Here is a 17,087-nt window from a genome sequence, read left to right as displayed (position 1 = left end):
GTGTTGTCTTTGAATATTTTTCTATTTTGCTTTCTAAATATGTGTGAGATTTAAAAAATGCAATACTATTGGATCTGCCATTTAGCTTCTCAGCCAACATAGCATTCTGCACTGTACCTCAGGAGCAGAATGATCCATGCCACTTGTCCCTGGGGTATGCTCCCTCCCCCACTAGCTTTGTGGTGCACTGACATCAATTTGTAGTTATGGGAGTTTGCTACCACATAGGAAGCAATTGTTGCCTTTCAAGACACAGCTTTCTTTTCTTTTGAGACCACTAGCCTTCCCTATCAAGTCCAAACACTGGAAAAAATTGGGAGAATAAATCCTACTATGACAAAATTTCCAAAGCATGAAGCTTTAGGATATCAAGATTTGTTGAAAAGGGTCTTCACTTTGTTTGGGCAGCTCATATCCTCTGCTTTTTGACCTTGGCTTATGCTAACTGACATGAAGTTTTCTTGGCTTTAGCAGAAAACACAGATGGAAGGGTAAAGAAGACATGATCAGGGAAAAGCTGTCTCTGGTGTTGGGGGAAGAAGGTTGACATTAAGAAAAGTATATACCATTTGATTATTATATTTTTATGTTTGTAGAAGCAGAAAAGCCTCTGGGCCTCCAGGTAGATATATTTGGAACAAGAAGTCACACTTTGGTCTCTCATCAGGCAATGTCTGGCGTAGGCCCTGACACAGAACAGCTTTTAAGAAATGGCATTTTGACTCTAACATGGGGTGAAATATAGTTCTTCATATCTATGGGCACGGGTTATAAAACAATAATCTGGCAGGAAGGTCCTGGCAAGGAGGATTACGGTGGATTTAATAACACTTTGGAATATAATGAGAGTGCTTTTGGTAACTAGATATTTTGGTATTTGCATCTCTTTCCTTGTGCTCCCAGGCTAACGCTGCAGCATTTAAAATGCTCGATGGCTGCTGCCATGCACACAGTGTTGCAGTTATTACTGCTGGGTTGCACTGTAGGGACAAGCCACTGAAGGAAGCCCTCCCAGAAACAGGAGTGTAGCCTCCTCTCAGCAGTGGAATGAGTCAAGACAGCACACAGGCACCCAGAGAATATCTGATGGAAGTCCAGATCTCCTCACACTTTTTCATCTGGTGAAAGATCCTTTAACTCTGAAACTTTGAAAGCCATGGAAGACAAGAGCCAGATGACACAGCAGTGAAAACTTTTGTTGCCCACACTGTCCCGCTGCGGCAGAGAAACTGAAGTGAAGAGGACCTTGTAGCCTTTCTTGCTGTCAAACATCCAGAACAACAAGGAGGGGATTCCTGCTATTCGACAGAGATGGAGATGTCACAGTCACCACTAGAAGCTCCTCTAAAACACATTGCATTAGTAATAATTAAGCTGAAAATGCTTCTTCTTCTTCTTTTTTTTTTTTTTTATGCAGGAAGACTGATTCACAAATGTGGGGTTTAAACTGCCAAACCTAAGCTGCGATTTTGTTTTTCTTCCAGTAGATGAAAGATGAGAAAGCTTCCTAGAGCACAGCTTAGTCTGTGGAGAAATGGAAAACTCTGCTCACCCACTTCATAAAGAAAATTTTGAAGGAAAATTTCCTTGTTAAAATTCCTCCTGCTAAAAAGCTGTGAAGTCATAAAATTTTACTGAACAATGGTTTTCCATCCAAAAGGGCTCTTCACTCAGTAGCTCCCTGCTAAGCAGTTTCAGATCACCTTGGCTTCAAAAAGCGCAGATCCTCAATCAGTGCAGGAAGCAGTGTGACTTCTATAGGTTTAGCAACTGTTCAGCACATTCTGTTGTGGGTCTGTCTATGTGCAATTTTATTATGTTTTTAACTGTCTTCCATTACTGAATCTATCAGACAGGATGCAGAAGAGATCAATTTTTAAAATAGCTTGTGGTGGTGAAGCATTGCCTATATCTCTTTATTTTTCCTTTGAATGTGGGCAGGAGTCCCACCAAGGCTGTAAACTCTCTGTAGGGTGGGAATTTAAAAGACAGCTATCTGAGCTTCCTAAAGCAGACAAGTCAGTATTATTGATTTATCTAATGAAAATAATGATAAATTCAAATAATAGGCCAAGATTTTCTACAGAAGTTTCTGCTTTTGTATTTTTTCAGTAGAAAATGAAAAGAATAAACATGATTATATTCTCAATCCTGTTATTCTTCATCTGAACATCAGTGAAGTACAAACATATTCAAGATTAAACGGACTTTCAGTTCACGCAGTGTAAGCTCATCAGTGGCCTTACTTTCTCACTTCAAAAGGACATACGCAGTGGGATGGGTACCATACATTGAAAAATGGCATCTTTCTACAGTCACCTGTACAATCAATTGGATTTTCAGTCACAGGCAAACTGGGAAACTGTAAAAGTAATGGTGAAGAGAAGGGACTAGGCATTCTGCTTAGCTCCAAAAGACAAAGCTTCATTGAACTTTTCCACAATCAGAAAATAAAGCTGAATAAATTTCTAAACAAAACATCACTTCAGAATAGCAACACAAGCTTTTTGAATTTTGATTTAGGATACCTAAAATAACTGTTTTTATCTTTGTGACCAAAACAAAGTTCAAAGTGAATTCCAACTTAAAAGTTCCAAAGTAAACATCAGCAAAAAAATTAAATCTACTAAAAACATGGCTAATCTCCTCTCTTTATCCACAACTGTTTCTAGATTTCTTTAGATTTGATGGATTTTAAGAACAGGAGAGAATGTTATTATCATTTATTTTGAGTCCCTGGTGACTGGAAAAAGGGAAACACCATTCCCATTTACAAGAAAGGGAGGAAGGAGGAACCAGGGAACTACAAGCCAGTGAGCCTCACCTCTGTGCCTAGGAGGACTGTGGAACAGATCCTCCTGGAAGACATGTTAGGGCACATGAGGGATGAGCAGGTGATGCAAGACTTCACCAAGGTGATGCATGGCTTCACCAAGGGAAGGTTATGCCTGCCCTATCAGGTGACTGTCTGTGGTGACAGCATTGGTGGACAAAGGGAAGGCAACTGATGTCACTTACCTGGATATCTGCAAGGCCATTGACTTGGTCCCCCACCACATCCTTATCTCTAAATTTGAGAGATCTGGAGTTGAAGAGAGGACTATTTGGTGGATAAGGAACTGGTTGGTAGGTTGCAGCCGGAACGTTGTCAGTGGCTGTATGTCCAGGTGGAGGCTGTTGATGAGCAGCGTCCCCTAGAGGTCCATCTTGGGACTGGTACTTTTTAACACCTTCATCAGTGATACAGGTAATGGGATTGAGCACAGCCTCAGTAGACTTGCTGATGACACCACGCTGAGTGGCGCCGTTGCTACAGCAGAAAGAAGGGATACCATCCAGAAGGACCTTAATAAACTCAAGGGGTGGGCCCTCATCAACCTAATGACGTTCAGCAAAGCGAAATGCAAGGCCTTGCACTTGGGTCAGGGTAATCCTGGATATGCATATGCCATGGAATTGAAAGGCCACAGCCTGAACCAATGGTTGAGCACCAGGTGAGAAGTCATGGCTCACCAAGGAAGCTCAGGCACAAGCAGCACACCTGATTGACTGGACGAGGTGAAGCCTGGATCCACCTTCATTTAAAGGTTAGCAGCTGAGGGAGTAGTATCTCTTTGGATAGAGATTGCGTTTCTCTTGAGCTGTTGCTAGTTATCAGAAGGGGTGAGCCAATTTTCCTTCTTTCGTACCAGCTATTGCTCCATCGAGTTTGTATCCCACTAGAAGGCGCTGTCATCACCTTCTTTTGCCGTACACGTATACAAACTCGGAGAACTCCTCCGGAGTAGCCTCACTGAGAAGGGCTTAAAGGGTTCTTGTGGATGAAAGCCTGGACATAAGCCAGCAGTGTGTGCTTGCAGCCTCGAAGGCCAGCAGTGTCCTGGGCTGCATCAAAAGAGGCCAGCAGGGAGAGCGATGTGATTGTTTCCCTCTGCTCTGCCCTTGTGAGGCCCCAGCTGGAATAATGTATCCAGATCAGGAGTCCCCAGCACAAGAATTATGTGGAGCTTCTGGAGCAGGCCTAGAGGAGGACCACAAAGATGATTAGAGGGCTGAAGCACCTCTCTTATGAAGACAGGCTGAAGGAGCTGGGCTTGTTCAGTCTGGAGAAGAGAAGGCTACAGGGAGATGTCATTGCAGCCTTCCAGTATTTAAAGGGAGATTACAAACAGGAGGGAAATAAACTTTTTACATGTGTAGATAATGATAGGACAAGGGAGAATGGTTTTAAACTAAAGGAGGGAAAATTTAGATTAGATTGCATGCCAAAGTTTTTTTACTGAGTGGTGAGGTGCTGGATTAGGTTGTCCAAAGAAGTTGTGGATGCCCCATCCAAGGACGTTTTCAAGGCTGGGCTGGATGGGGCTCTGGACAATCTGATCTCATACTTGATCTAGTGGTTGGCAACCCTGTTTGTGGCAGTGGTGTTGGAACTTGATGATCTTTGGGGTCCTTTCCAATCCAAGCCATTCTTTGATTCTGTGATATGTTTCTATAACTTTCTATGTAACTGAGGCAATATGATTCTCTGGAAAAGCTCCTGCATCACTTCCAGTTCTCTTTACCCCTATATGGAGAATTTTTCATACACGTTAAAATTGCTCTGAGAGTTTTAGTGAAGCTGATGATGCTCAGTCTGCCAGAAATGTGCAATACAGAACAGTAAAGTACGTGTGGCAGGTCTTGTAGAAGAAAACAGCTGCCCTTTGTTCTGGCAAGTAGCTAAGGTAGATGGACTGTATCTCTGACTGCAAGAGTCTGAAAAAATGAACTCACTCGATAGTACTGTAAATCCATAATAGAGATATCAATAGTACAACATAGTGGTCATCTCAAATGTTTTAGAATAAATGTTATCAAATGTCAGGCTACCAAGATATCGTATATATCATTCAGTTCTAAAACTCAGAGAATATTTGAATTTATCTGAAATCAAGACTCTTGGATTGTCCTGGAGCTACTTGGACAACTGGAATTTATCTGCATGCCACACAGATTTCAGCAGACTTTCCACAACATTAAATCTTCAAAATGGGAGCTGACAGCTCATTTTTACAATCATCTATTTTCATGCTTGAGTGACAGTTTGTGTATTAGTATGATGTAGCTTCGTTTTGTTCTAAATAGCTTAGGATTAAGGCATTAAGGGTTTTTGTATTACATGGGAGAACTGTTCATCATCTGTGTCTGAATCTGCTCTACCATTTCTTAGTCAGATTTTCCACTCTAGCTCCAAAACAAGTAGTCTGATTTTGATACTTGGATCACATGCTATCTAACAAATCCAGAGAAATGCAGCAGTCAAAACACTCTCTATAGAAGTTGGAGCTGCACTAAGAAGCACGTATGATGTGTAGGAGACAAATGTTTGTTTGCAAATAACACTTTCCTTAATTCTTTGTAACTCCCGCATATATGGGGTGGGCTAAAGGCAATAACTTACTGGAGCACAGATAAATTTCAAATGTTCATAGTCCACCTCTTTTCTCCATGAGGAGAGATACTGATATAACATGCAAGGCATAAACAAAATATATGCCACTGTCTGTACCAGATTAGAAGTTTGTTATTCACTTGAAGCTTGCAAGCAAACAGAATTCTCACTGTTTCTCACATGAATCGGTTTGTAAAGGGTCAAAATTTGCCAGCTAGAGGACAAAAGCCAAGTGTTCAGATTCAGTCATTACTACATAAATAATACAAGTACCTTCTCCTTCAGGTAGGGAAAGTGCACTAGTCCGCAGGATTTAAAATGTGAGCTTAAAAATCTGTTCTATTTTCTCCTCCTCCCCCCAGTGATATCTGGTGCTCTGATTAATTTACACTAAGAAAAGGTTGGGCTATGATTTATTAATGAATCCTGGGAGCTCTTATTTACTACAGTTCAAGCAGACCATTAAGACTGTCTGCTTGGTGAAATATTCAGCAATCCAAAACAAGGTAGCAGAGTTTACAAATGCCCTGTGCTGTTGATAGCGGTTCTGGATATATATATATATATTTTTTTTTTTTTTGAAATCATTTACTGATAACTTGGTGCTTCAGCAATGCAACATGAGCATCAGTATCCATGCATAACAAATAGCAACTGAAAAAAACAAGACTCAAAATGCACTATTAGGAGAGGTTTCATCTCTTGGTGCATAAAGTTATACATTCTGTGCAGGGATGGATGCAGGGTTACATCTCATGTAGATACTTGAGTTATGCAAATGAGAAGCCTGAAGACTAGAGAATAGATGAGTTGGTTGATAGTAGAACACCACACCACTTGTCAGACCTTGTGCAGAAGTAGGAATCTAGGAGACGCTGTTCAGCCATGGGAGACTGTTCCTGCAGATAAATCTTGTTTTTGAAAAAAGAGTCAAGCTATCTTCATGGAGTAGAAGGTTGCTGTTTATTTGAGGCCTCTTCTTGAAGAGCCAGCTGCAAGAAAGAGAAGAGTATCACTTCTTGATGAACCTCATTAACCAGTTATACTTCTGTGAATATGCAGTTAGTCTGAATGTCTGGATGTGTATGTTAACATTTGTATATCTTTACCATTTATACTATTTATATTTTTTATAATTATCTTTATAATATTTATATTTATTTTTATATATATTTATATGTAGAGGTATCAGACTAGCTAGTGGGTTTTGTGTGTGTGTGTGTGTGTGTGTGTGTGTGTGTGTGTGTGTGTTTGTTTGTGTGAGTGTGCATGCCATGGCTCCTTATGGAGAGGAGAACTCTCACTGAGCCTGTAGAGGATCTGTATGGATTCATCTCTTTCTGATATTGATATTGCGAAAAAGTAGAAGTGACCTGCTGTCAGACAACATTATCTATGAAGTAGACTGATCTCTTTTATCAATAAACTTTTTCTATAAATTGTCATAGCCTGGGCAGAGGGCAAATAATCAATTCTTTTTGTCCCTCTTCCATTTGTTCCAATGGTTCAATTAATTTATTTTAGAGTTTTATTCCTCACGCCTAAAGAAATATGTACGCAATTGTGGATGCGCATACATGCACAGAAATCTGGCCTTTCTGGCTCCAAACAGATCATCCTCTGTCATCCAGTATCCCCATGTTAAGCTGTGAAAGTGAGGTTGTGAGTATTATAAGAAAAATCTGTGAAGCTCACTGCAGATTACCTAGTATTTAGTCGTTTGCTGTGCTGTTTTGTGGGAAAAGTGAAAAGTGCTCTTGTTAGAGGAGTCTAGACTGCTGTGCTCTGATGGCACATTCAGGACTTGCTTTCACTGATCCCCTGGTAAGTAAGTGGGTGCTGCTCCTGCTCTAGTATATTTCAAAACCACACAAGAAACTGTGCTTTGAGAATAAGCTGTAGTTTGTCTACCTCTCACAAGAATACAGAAGAGAAGGGGATCTCTGCACATGGTTTTGTAAAAGAAGAGTGAATTAGATAGACTGTATCTAGTAAACTCTAAAGTCCAGATGTAGAAACTATTTAAGAAACATGTTGGCAAAAGATGGGTAACCACTGCTGTTGATCTCAACCTAACAGCTGAGGATGGTAAGAGTACAGTGTTGGTAAGACTAACTTTTTGGTAAAGAATATACACCAAGGAAAGATATGTTTTCTAAAGGGAAATAGAAAAAAAAAATGAATCATTTGGATGTGACCCGTTTCCTGAGATTTCTCTCTTCAAGTTTATTTATGTTTCAGATGCATATAATCTTTTCCTGACACTATCTTTGAGCAGTGAAGAGAAGAAGGAAGTTCTGGGACATGGCTTCTTTCACCCTGTGATAGGTCACAAAACTTCCTCCCTACTGACTGCTGTTGAAGGCCCATCTAATAGTTCATCTCAGCAATCTTAAATTATAAGTACATTAATTCAATAATAAATATTGATGTCTAAATTTTGTGCTCCTAAAATTAGGTTAGGAATATAAATTAAGTCTAAGGCAGGTAAAACTGAATTGCAGTTGGGACTGTATTGTCAAAGCCCAGGTAGTTATGGACCCTATTAACAGTGCAGCTGAGCTGGTGTTTAGAAGATCGGGATTAAACTTCTTGGTTCCCTGGCTCTCTTTCTAGTGTGCACCAGGCTTGTGACAAGACCCAGAAGAAATGACTTGCTGTTTCCCAGTCTGCCTGGAAGTCAGGAGGTTATTTTGGAGTGGGCATGGAGGAACTTAAGCCATTCCTTAGGGATCCTTAATGCTCTGACAGCTCTGTTCCATTAAACATAGCATCTGGGTTGATCTCTGCTGGTCACATATAGCAGAAGGAGAAAATCCGATGCCATTGAGGGCTTTCTAGGTCAAAGTCAACACCTTTACATCATTCTGGAAAAGCAGCTGGCAAGTAGCAGAGATCACAGAATGCTGGTGTCACATGTTGCCATGCTGAGGAGCTGTCAGCAGAAAAACAAGTTCAAGGGTTGCTAGAAAAACAGCAGATAGTATAAGATTAGTTTTGCTTCATTTTAGCTGGATTCTGGTGTTACCAGCCTTCTTATAATGACAAGGACAATGCACGTTTTTATAGTCCAGCAGAGTTCAGAGCCCTAGTAAGAAAGCAAAGCACTGCTTGGTCAGCTCCATGCAGGCACAACAGTTCAACGATTTGTGTTTATTCCCCTCTCAGCTAGGGGGAACATCTTTGTTTTCCCAAGAACATCTTTGTTACTTTTTGCTGTATAACAAAAGGTCAGGTTTGATGTTGCTCCTAAAAGTATTCTTCTTGTTCTGTTTGTTTATATAACCCCTTCTCCTTCCATCTGATGGCTCTGCTGCTTAATGCCAGCTGTACACAGGATGGTGAGAAGAATGACAGACCCCAAAAGCAGGCTGAGAGGTGGGAGGCAGAGGGGTGAAGGAAATAAAGGGAAAATAAGCAGAATTTTGCCTCTGGCCATTTGCAAACAGCTTGTGTGATCCTCGCATCACACACATTGATGCATATCCTGTGGTGTCTCTGGACACACAAGCTGTCATTTCCTCACAAGGAATCAGCACTTCTAAACACTTTCAGGCAACGTGGGTGGGCGCTTTAGAAGACACACTGTCTTATTTCCTTCAGGAGCTGCCCTCTGCCACTGGCGTCCTGGCATGCTGGATGTTTGTTGTTTAAATAAATAAACTGACTGATGTCTCAGCTTAGCTGTGAATGCTGTATCCTCCCACCACCGCCCTTTCCTGACCACGCCAGGGAACAAGAAAAAAAAAAAACAACAGCAGCTAAAAGCAACTACAAGATGAAAAAGTTTACGGAGAGCTCCAATGCCACCCACTAAGTCCCAGCCTACAAATAACTGGTGACCAAATGGTGTTATTACTACATCCTGTTAGTATTTGGCCTTCTGATGGGAAGTCCATGGTGGAGGTGATTTCAAAACCATTTTTCCTGTCACTTTCAAAAAGAAGATTCTGGGAAATAGCCACCACAGGACGCTTTGGTTTTCCTTGTCTTTTCCCAAATGAACCTATTATGGTCCAGGTCAGTGATCAGCCTCAGCAAAACCGGAGGAGTATTGTCTGAATCCCTGCTGTCAGCCTGCCTCCTTGCTGGACTAGAAGCTGTATTTGGTGTAAAAGGGAGAAACAAAGTCATGAATCTGTACCTGTTTTGTCAAGGGTACACAAATAAGAATACAAACCAGATTGATTTTCATTTTTACTGCATCCCCTCTGTCTCTTGTTCCTATGCTGATGTTGAGCTGAATCAGGAAAAAACAGTCAGTTACAACAGATTCTCTCCAGATCAAGTAGGAACTTTTTACATCAGCTAGCACAGCACATGGATTTTTAAATACTTCTATTTGACAAAGCCATGGATACTCACATCATCCAAATATAAACTCCTAGTTAACTAAATCAGCTAGATAGTGGACCTTAATTCCATATGTAGTCACTGAGACAAAGTCAGGTCAAACTAGGATACTTCCAGAATCTCCTCTTTGAACTCTTCATCTGTATGACTTTCTGCCCCTCTCCTTCCCTCCTCCCTTCCCCCTCTCCACTACCTATACTGGGAGCCTGGGAAAGCTTGCAGGATCTACGAAGTCCGAGTGATTTATATATTTGAAAACTTCTTCACCTGTTGGTCTTTCTGCCTATCTGCTACCTGAAAACAGTGCTCTATAGCGATTGCCTGTGCCTTCATTGCACTAAGTGCATTGAGAGAAAAGTACTGAAAGGAGCCAGAGATCACAGAAATTTCCCCATTGTTTCCCACTCCAAACTTATTTGCCTGTTTTGAGAGTGGATTGATGAACCTCAACCACAGTGAGAGAAAAGATGCAGATGAAATCTGTTACCAGAAGTGTCCTGCATATAGAGACCATAGCTAAACCTAACATTTTTGTTGGATGTCTAACAAAGCTGTCTTCTAGAAGTGCTTGATTTAGTGAAGATGTCATAAATAATGAAATAACCATGATGACTGATGGTAGTGGTTCATTGCTTTCCCTCCTCTCTTAGTGCAATTGTTTATAAATAAATTGAAAAAGACTCTACTCACAGGAATCAGCCCCTCTCTCCAATAAACAATCAGGGCAACAAAGCTAAGCACACAGGCTGGGAGGGCTCAAATTCTGGAATATTTCAGAGGCAGCAGCAAAGACAAGCAGGTTGCTACAATTCTCCTCTCTGAACACTAGGCCCTTGCAAATCACTCTGTGCCCCAACATGTCTAGAGGTAGACTCTTAGGTATGAGTTTTGCTTGATTTCATTAGTGTTTGGAATCAAAAGAACTCTAATGTTCTGCAGATGAAATTCTTACAAAAAGAAAAACAAATGAAAGAACTACTCACAACACAAACCCAGCCCTTGGGAATAAGACACATTTCTACTCTTCCACTCAGTATTTTCACTTTCTCACAACATTTACCTTGATTGCATCCACCTTGATTGAAACAAAACCAAACTAAAACAAACAAAACCAACCACCCCCCCCTTCAAAAAACAACAACAACAAATAACAAAACAAAAACAAACAAACAAAAAAAACCCAACCCCTAAGCCCAACCACCACACACACAGAAAAGTAAAAAGGAATCCACACATAATAAGTGTTTCATTTTGGATAGAACTTCAGAATGCTAATGAAAGGTGCAAAGTAAGTCTCAGCTGTCAGATTTTTTCATGTGCAAAAAAAAGTCCTCAGGTGGTAGATCAAGCCACTACTGACATAACTGAAGAAGAGGAAATAAGTGAAAGAGTACCAAATAACACATTCCAAAGCACCCTAAAGTCATTTGGTATTGTACTGTTCTTTTTTTTTGGAATTAGGCTCACACAGGTTTGATTACAAATAACTGGAATAAATATCGCCCATTTTGGAAGAGGTAACTAAGTGATCTCGCGTCAACGTAGCCACAATCCTTCTTTTTAAGAGATCATCCATATATGTCACATACTAGCATCTGTATGAGCAAGAGATCTTGTGTACAGAGATGCATTTTAAGAGGTTGTGGAAAATGCTATTTTGCATTGGGCATGTCAAGTTAGCAGCCACTTTTTGTTTCATGTTTTGTATGTCACTTGACAACCTGCAGTTGACACGTTAGAAGGAAGTGAAGCCATCCAGAGGGACGTCAACAATCTTGAAAGGTGAGTCAGTGTGAACCTCATGAGGTTCAATATAGCAAAGTGCAAGGTTTTGCACTTGGGTTGGAGTAAACCCAGATACATATACAGACTGGGAGAAGAACACCTTAGGAGTAGCCCTGCAGAGAAGGATCTGGGGGTCCTGGTGGATGAAAAACTGAACATGAGTCAACAGTGTGCTCTTGCAGCTCAGAAGACCAGTGGTATCCTAGGTCCATCAGAAGAGGGGTAGCCAGCAGGGAGAGGGAGGTGATTGTCTCTCTCTACCCTGCCCTCATAACGCCCCACCTGGAGTACTGCATTCAGGTCTGGGGCCCCTAATTCAGGACAGATGTGGAGCTACTGGAGAGAGTCCAGAGGAGGGCCATGAAGATGATCAGAGGGCTGGAGCACCTCCCCTGTGAAGACAGGCTGAGGGAGCTGGGCTTGTTTAGCTTGGAGAAGAGAAGGCTACAAGGAGACCTCATTGCAACCTTCCAGTATTTAAAAGGGGATGATAAAAAGGAGGGGAATCAACTTTTTACTTGGGTAGATAGTTATAGGACAAGGAGATTGGTTTTGAGCTCAAGGAGGGAAGGTTTAGATTAGATGTCAGGGGAAGTTCTTCATATAGAGAGTGGTGAGGTGCTGGAACAGGCTGCCCAGACAGGCTGTGGATGCCTCATCCCTGGAGGTGTTCAAGACCAGTTTGGATGGGATCCTGGGCAAGCTGATCCAGTACCAGATCTGGAGGTTGATGGCCCTGCTTGTGGCAGGAATGTTGGAACTTGATGATCTTTTGGATCCATTCCAACCCAAGCCATTCTATGATTCTATGATGATTCTATGAATGCGGGAATGATGGGGTACAGAGGTGGTTCATTCACCTGTTTCTCATCCCTTTCCAAGCAGGGAGACAATTCTGTTCCCAGAGGCCACATCTTGACTGTAGAAATCTTGAGGGCTTCAGGTTCCTGTCTTTAGCCAAGTTCCTGTCTTGGTGGCACTGGAGACTCCCTCTCCTGACCAATGGAGACAACCCTTCCCACCCATTGATGTGAGGACTCAGCGGGAGACAGAAGCCCCGGTTCCTTCCCAGAAGCCAGATACTGCAGCACCTCCCAGCTCCTAATGGCCTCAGAGTGCATTGAGAACTACAGAGTGGCCTTCCTGGTCATAGCATCTAACTTTTGTGACAGACTACAGTGCCAGCCTTCCCAGACTGCTCAGTGCAACCCCCAGCTTTTGCTGTGGACAATTCAGAGCAAGATAACTTCTATGACTGACTAGATGGCCTTCCTTGCAACCCAACCAGGCAAGAATGATATAAGATACACAGCAGTTCTAGCCATCTCATTGCCTAAATCTCACCTTTCTCTCTTACTTTCTCTTTTTTTAAATTTGCTCTTTTTCAGTATGCTTTTCTACCAGGTTTATCTCCGCTCTGGAGAATGACTGAGAATGTGGGTGTGCATATACTGTGTCTCACAGATCCAAGCTGAATGTGCTGTGTGTATCCCTCAGTCTGACAAGCACAGGCTGGTAGGGCAGAAAGCCTATTCTCTGTGTTTATCACTGAACAAATTTGATACAGGGTGATTTAGAAATACAGAGATTTTCTATGCTGTGTTCACGCAGACACTTCACAGGGTAAAGCAGCAATTGTAGACTGCGGAAGTGATGTTGAATGCTAATGAGATAACATATAATTTAATGACAGTGGACTTTTGGAGCTGCTGTCCATAGGAATAATATATTTTCATTTAGCTAAATCCCAAGTTGTATTCATAGTATCAATGCTTTATTTCTCTTATCTGATTTCCAATTAGAAAACAAAGGCAGAAAACAAATAAGTATTGTAATATTCTGTACTGTGAACAATCTTTTTGTGAATTGCAGCATGCATGCGGAGGAGCCTAGAGTGGTAAGTAAATGAGCTCCAATTGCCACACAGACACACAAAATGGATGACTCTCCTCTTTTTCCCCTATTCCTGAAACAAAGTTTCATAGAAAAGCAAACTAGCACAGAAAGTATGTCCATAAATCCATTTCAATTTAATTAACATTGCACTTGTTACAAATGCAAACAGGTTCCCAGGCAGGCATTTTGGCTGCTCCTCCACTCTGTAGATTCAAGTTTGACTCCTTGCTTTGTTCTAACAGGACGAAGAGAGCAAAGAACAATGTGACTCTGATTCTTCTCCCTGCACACGCAAATGATCCTTCTAATATTCAGACGAGCTGTGACATGAAGAGGGCCCATGAGAACAAACACCTGTCTTTTCTTTGGGCAGCTCTTTGACCAGATGTTGCCTATGTAATTTTAAAGCAACATTTGTATTTCTGTGGCTGTTCCGTCAAGAGGATGCCAACTCTTGTGTTCTCAGGGACACAAACCCTCTGTTTCAATGTGGAAACAGGCAATGTACTTTCCCTTCTCATCATACCACGAACATAAAGTCCACTAGCGACCTCACAGCAGTTTTCTTGCCTTGAGAACAAATGAGATAGCCTTGGAGGCAGGGATAGTCTAAAACCTCAGCTGCAAGCTCCCCTTGAACATGTGTGCATACATGCCCTTGGGCTGAGATGGGCAACCCCAGCTCTTCACCCACCTTCTCCTGCCGCAGGACTGAGTCCCAGCCTAACAACAGAGAGAGTGTGAGGGAGAAATGGGGACCTTTTAGATGTGAAGCTGGTCAGGTAACACACCACAGGCATGGTCCCCAGTGGGAAAGGTGCCTTTTTGACTCTTAAATGTGCCTGTGGGCATCTGTGGCAGCAGAGGAGCATTGTGGGGCCCGCAACTGTGAGAGGCCCATCTGTATGCTGCAGGCGCATGTGGGCTGTGTGAGGCTGACCCCCCGCTGTGTACTGCCGAAACTATGTCCTTCCCACTGCTGTGTTATGCTGATTCTTCTCTCTTAAGCTACATGGAGTAAGTGAGAGTTTTACTCAGCTTGCATTTGAAAGCATGAAAGCTGTTAGTGGGGCTTGGTAAGGCCCAGATATCTCACAGTTATGTTGCACCTGACCAACATTTCCCCAGCTTTCAATGCTGGGAATCCCCAGTCTCACCTGAAGATTCACACCAGTGACAATCCTACTATTAGCAACACTTTCTGAAAACCAGGTATGAATCTCTCTTGCCACGATTTACACCCAGTAAAAAGATAGATGTAATGTGGATGGAAACCTCACCCTGGTAAATGCTGCAGCTCTGGGTGCGCTCTTTAGATTGTATCCAGGGATTGCCAGGAACTTTCCTTGTGGAGTTCAAAGTAAGAACTGTGTTTATGTTCAGACTTTCTTCACAAAAAGAAGTTGTGCTGCTGTATCTTTTACTGACAGAGGGCATGAAAAGAGAGTCAAAAATGAAGGGAAAAAAGGAGAGCCTCAACCAGAAAATCGTAGGCTTTGAGTGAGAGTGATGCAGTCTGAACAAGATGGCTTTCTCCATGATCTTCATCCTTCTGATGGAAAGTGCTGGTCCTGCCTGAGCAAAGCAGGTCAGCAGAGGCTCTGGAAAGCAGTGGCAACTAGGCAGTGATGTGTCTTTGAGAATTTTTTCAGGCAACCTCGACTCTGCGTCTTGACTAGCAGTTCAAACACTGTCCTTGCTGGGGGGCAGCATCAATAAAGTAAAAACAAAATCCTGATGTCAAGATAGTTCTCAGTGCCTTGTGTTCTATCAAAGGCTCAGGCTACAGGAAAGACAGGCTAGCTCCTCAAAAAAATTCAAGGGTCTAATTCCCACAGAAACCAGACATGTCATTGAAATCAATGGGAATTTTGTTCTAAGCCCTTATGAATAGCTGAGCACCAGTTAATATTCTTGCCAGAAACAATCTCAGTGAGAAGAATTTTACTTTGTTTTCCTGCTTAAAACAATTATTTTTTGACATTTTTCCCATTGCCTTGGTTCCCAGAAAGAGATGGAATCTTCTCCAGGTTAGGTAATGTGACAACCAAATATTTATCACATTGCAAAAGCTGAGTCAGAGCTTTTCCTTTCAGTAAACGAATGCGTTTTCAGTATATCTAGACACAGCTTGCTGCTTGCCCTCCTGTCAGAAAGGAGCACTCACCCACCATGTAACACTGAAAAAGATTGCTTTTGTGGTTTAAAGTGACAGCATCATCCTCTCTCCAACCCAAATGAGAGAGCTCCCAGCATCCCATGTTGTCTGGGGCACCATATGGAAGCAAGATGTCCTGATACAATCAAGAGAGGGGAGTGAGCATGCATATGTCCCGGCATTGAACCTGTAGCTGCACACGACATGCATGAGCTTCGCTACCTGCTAAAAGTGGAGGTGGCCACTCCTGTCCAGCTCTTTCTGAAGTCAGGACTCAGAATTAGGTACTGTGTGATGCTTGACATGTGTGTTGCATGTGCCATTCCCATATGAATCCAGTGAGGGCAAGTGCCCCTCTAACAATAGGATTACTGCAGAGAACAGTCACATTCACAAGTAAAAGTGTGCCATCTGTTAATACTTGCTTCTCCTATCAGGTTTTCACTAACAAACTCATTCTCCAGAGTATTTCCTGCAAGTCATTATAAATGCACCACCATTTGCTTATACATTCAAAAGGAGGATCGCGCTTGTGGTAGTCTTGACACCAGTTCTGTTTGTGCTTCACGTTTTCTGATTCTAGGGAAATGAGAAACCACACAGGAAACTATTTACATTTCAGTCAAGTTCTCTAACCCTCAGCACAGACATCAGAAACCTAAAAGAGGTTCAAAGCTGTGCATTGTATTAATGTTGCAGTAAAATTCATAGGCCCATACAAGTGGCAGTTTATAGAACCACTGTCTCAACTTACAGGCAAGAGAGATGATAAGAGCAAAAACGGGTAGCCGTGGTCATTGTGCCTCCAAGGGCTTGAGCTTCTGAGGCTGAGAAGATGTGTGTACCACCAGCTCTGCTGAGGTGTACAGAAACATAATATGTAAAAAAGCAGCTCCTTAGCTGTCTTCAGAGGTGACACTTGACTACCAAACATCACAAAGTGAAGCATGTGACTAAAATAGCTGTGACAGAGGTTAAGTTAAAATTAAGAGAGTTTGGTTCTTGTTCTTCCTCATTCAAAAATATTTAAATTAAGATTTTTCTTGAGCTTTGAAGAGAAGTTGAGACCTGATGCTCTTCCTACCTTTGAAGAGAGATGGTGCTCATAGCACCAATAGGCGAACATCAAGGACTTTGAGTCTGAAAGGGCACCACAGATACTTCTGGCCTGTGTTTTCAAATGTCCTTTGAAATACAGCTGAGAGACATTCAGTGTTCCTGGGGATAATAGGCAACAGATCCTGGGTGGCAGTAAGAGCAATATATGCATTCCATCAGAAATCTGAAACATGTAAACAGACAGACAGAAATTGTCAGAGGGATGTGAGAAACTTGTAAATTAACAACAAATGCCGGGAGAGGAAGTCCAGAACAAATGCACTGATGTTTTTCACAACCATGGAGGAGTTTAATCCACTGGTTTAAAAAACATATGGTACACTAAATATTAGATGGGTAATA

The 17,087-nt window shown here is 42.0% G+C and overlaps 1 protein-coding gene across 1 annotated transcript in view; it reads right to left on the bottom strand.

The window, feature by feature from the left end:
* The window catches only part of ERCC6L2 (ERCC excision repair 6 like 2), a 135,606-nt gene continuing 124,631 nt past the window's right edge, over positions 6,113-17,087 (bottom strand). Inside the window, exons 19-20 of the transcript XR_002433111.1 lie at positions 16,711-16,908; positions 6,113-6,426 (exon numbers count right to left, since the gene is read on the bottom strand). The gene's annotated coding sequence lies outside the window, so the exon portion shown is untranslated. The remainder of the gene's footprint in view (positions 6,427-16,710; positions 16,909-17,087) is intronic.

The sequence above is a fragment of the Numida meleagris genome, chromosome Z (genome assembly GCF_002078875.1).
Source record: "Numida meleagris isolate 19003 breed g44 Domestic line chromosome Z, NumMel1.0, whole genome shotgun sequence".
Classification (NCBI taxonomy): Eukaryota; Metazoa; Chordata; class Aves; order Galliformes; family Numididae; genus Numida; species Numida meleagris.
Note: the sequence above shows the minus strand (reverse complement) of the source record. Positions and strands in the feature narration are given on the sequence as shown.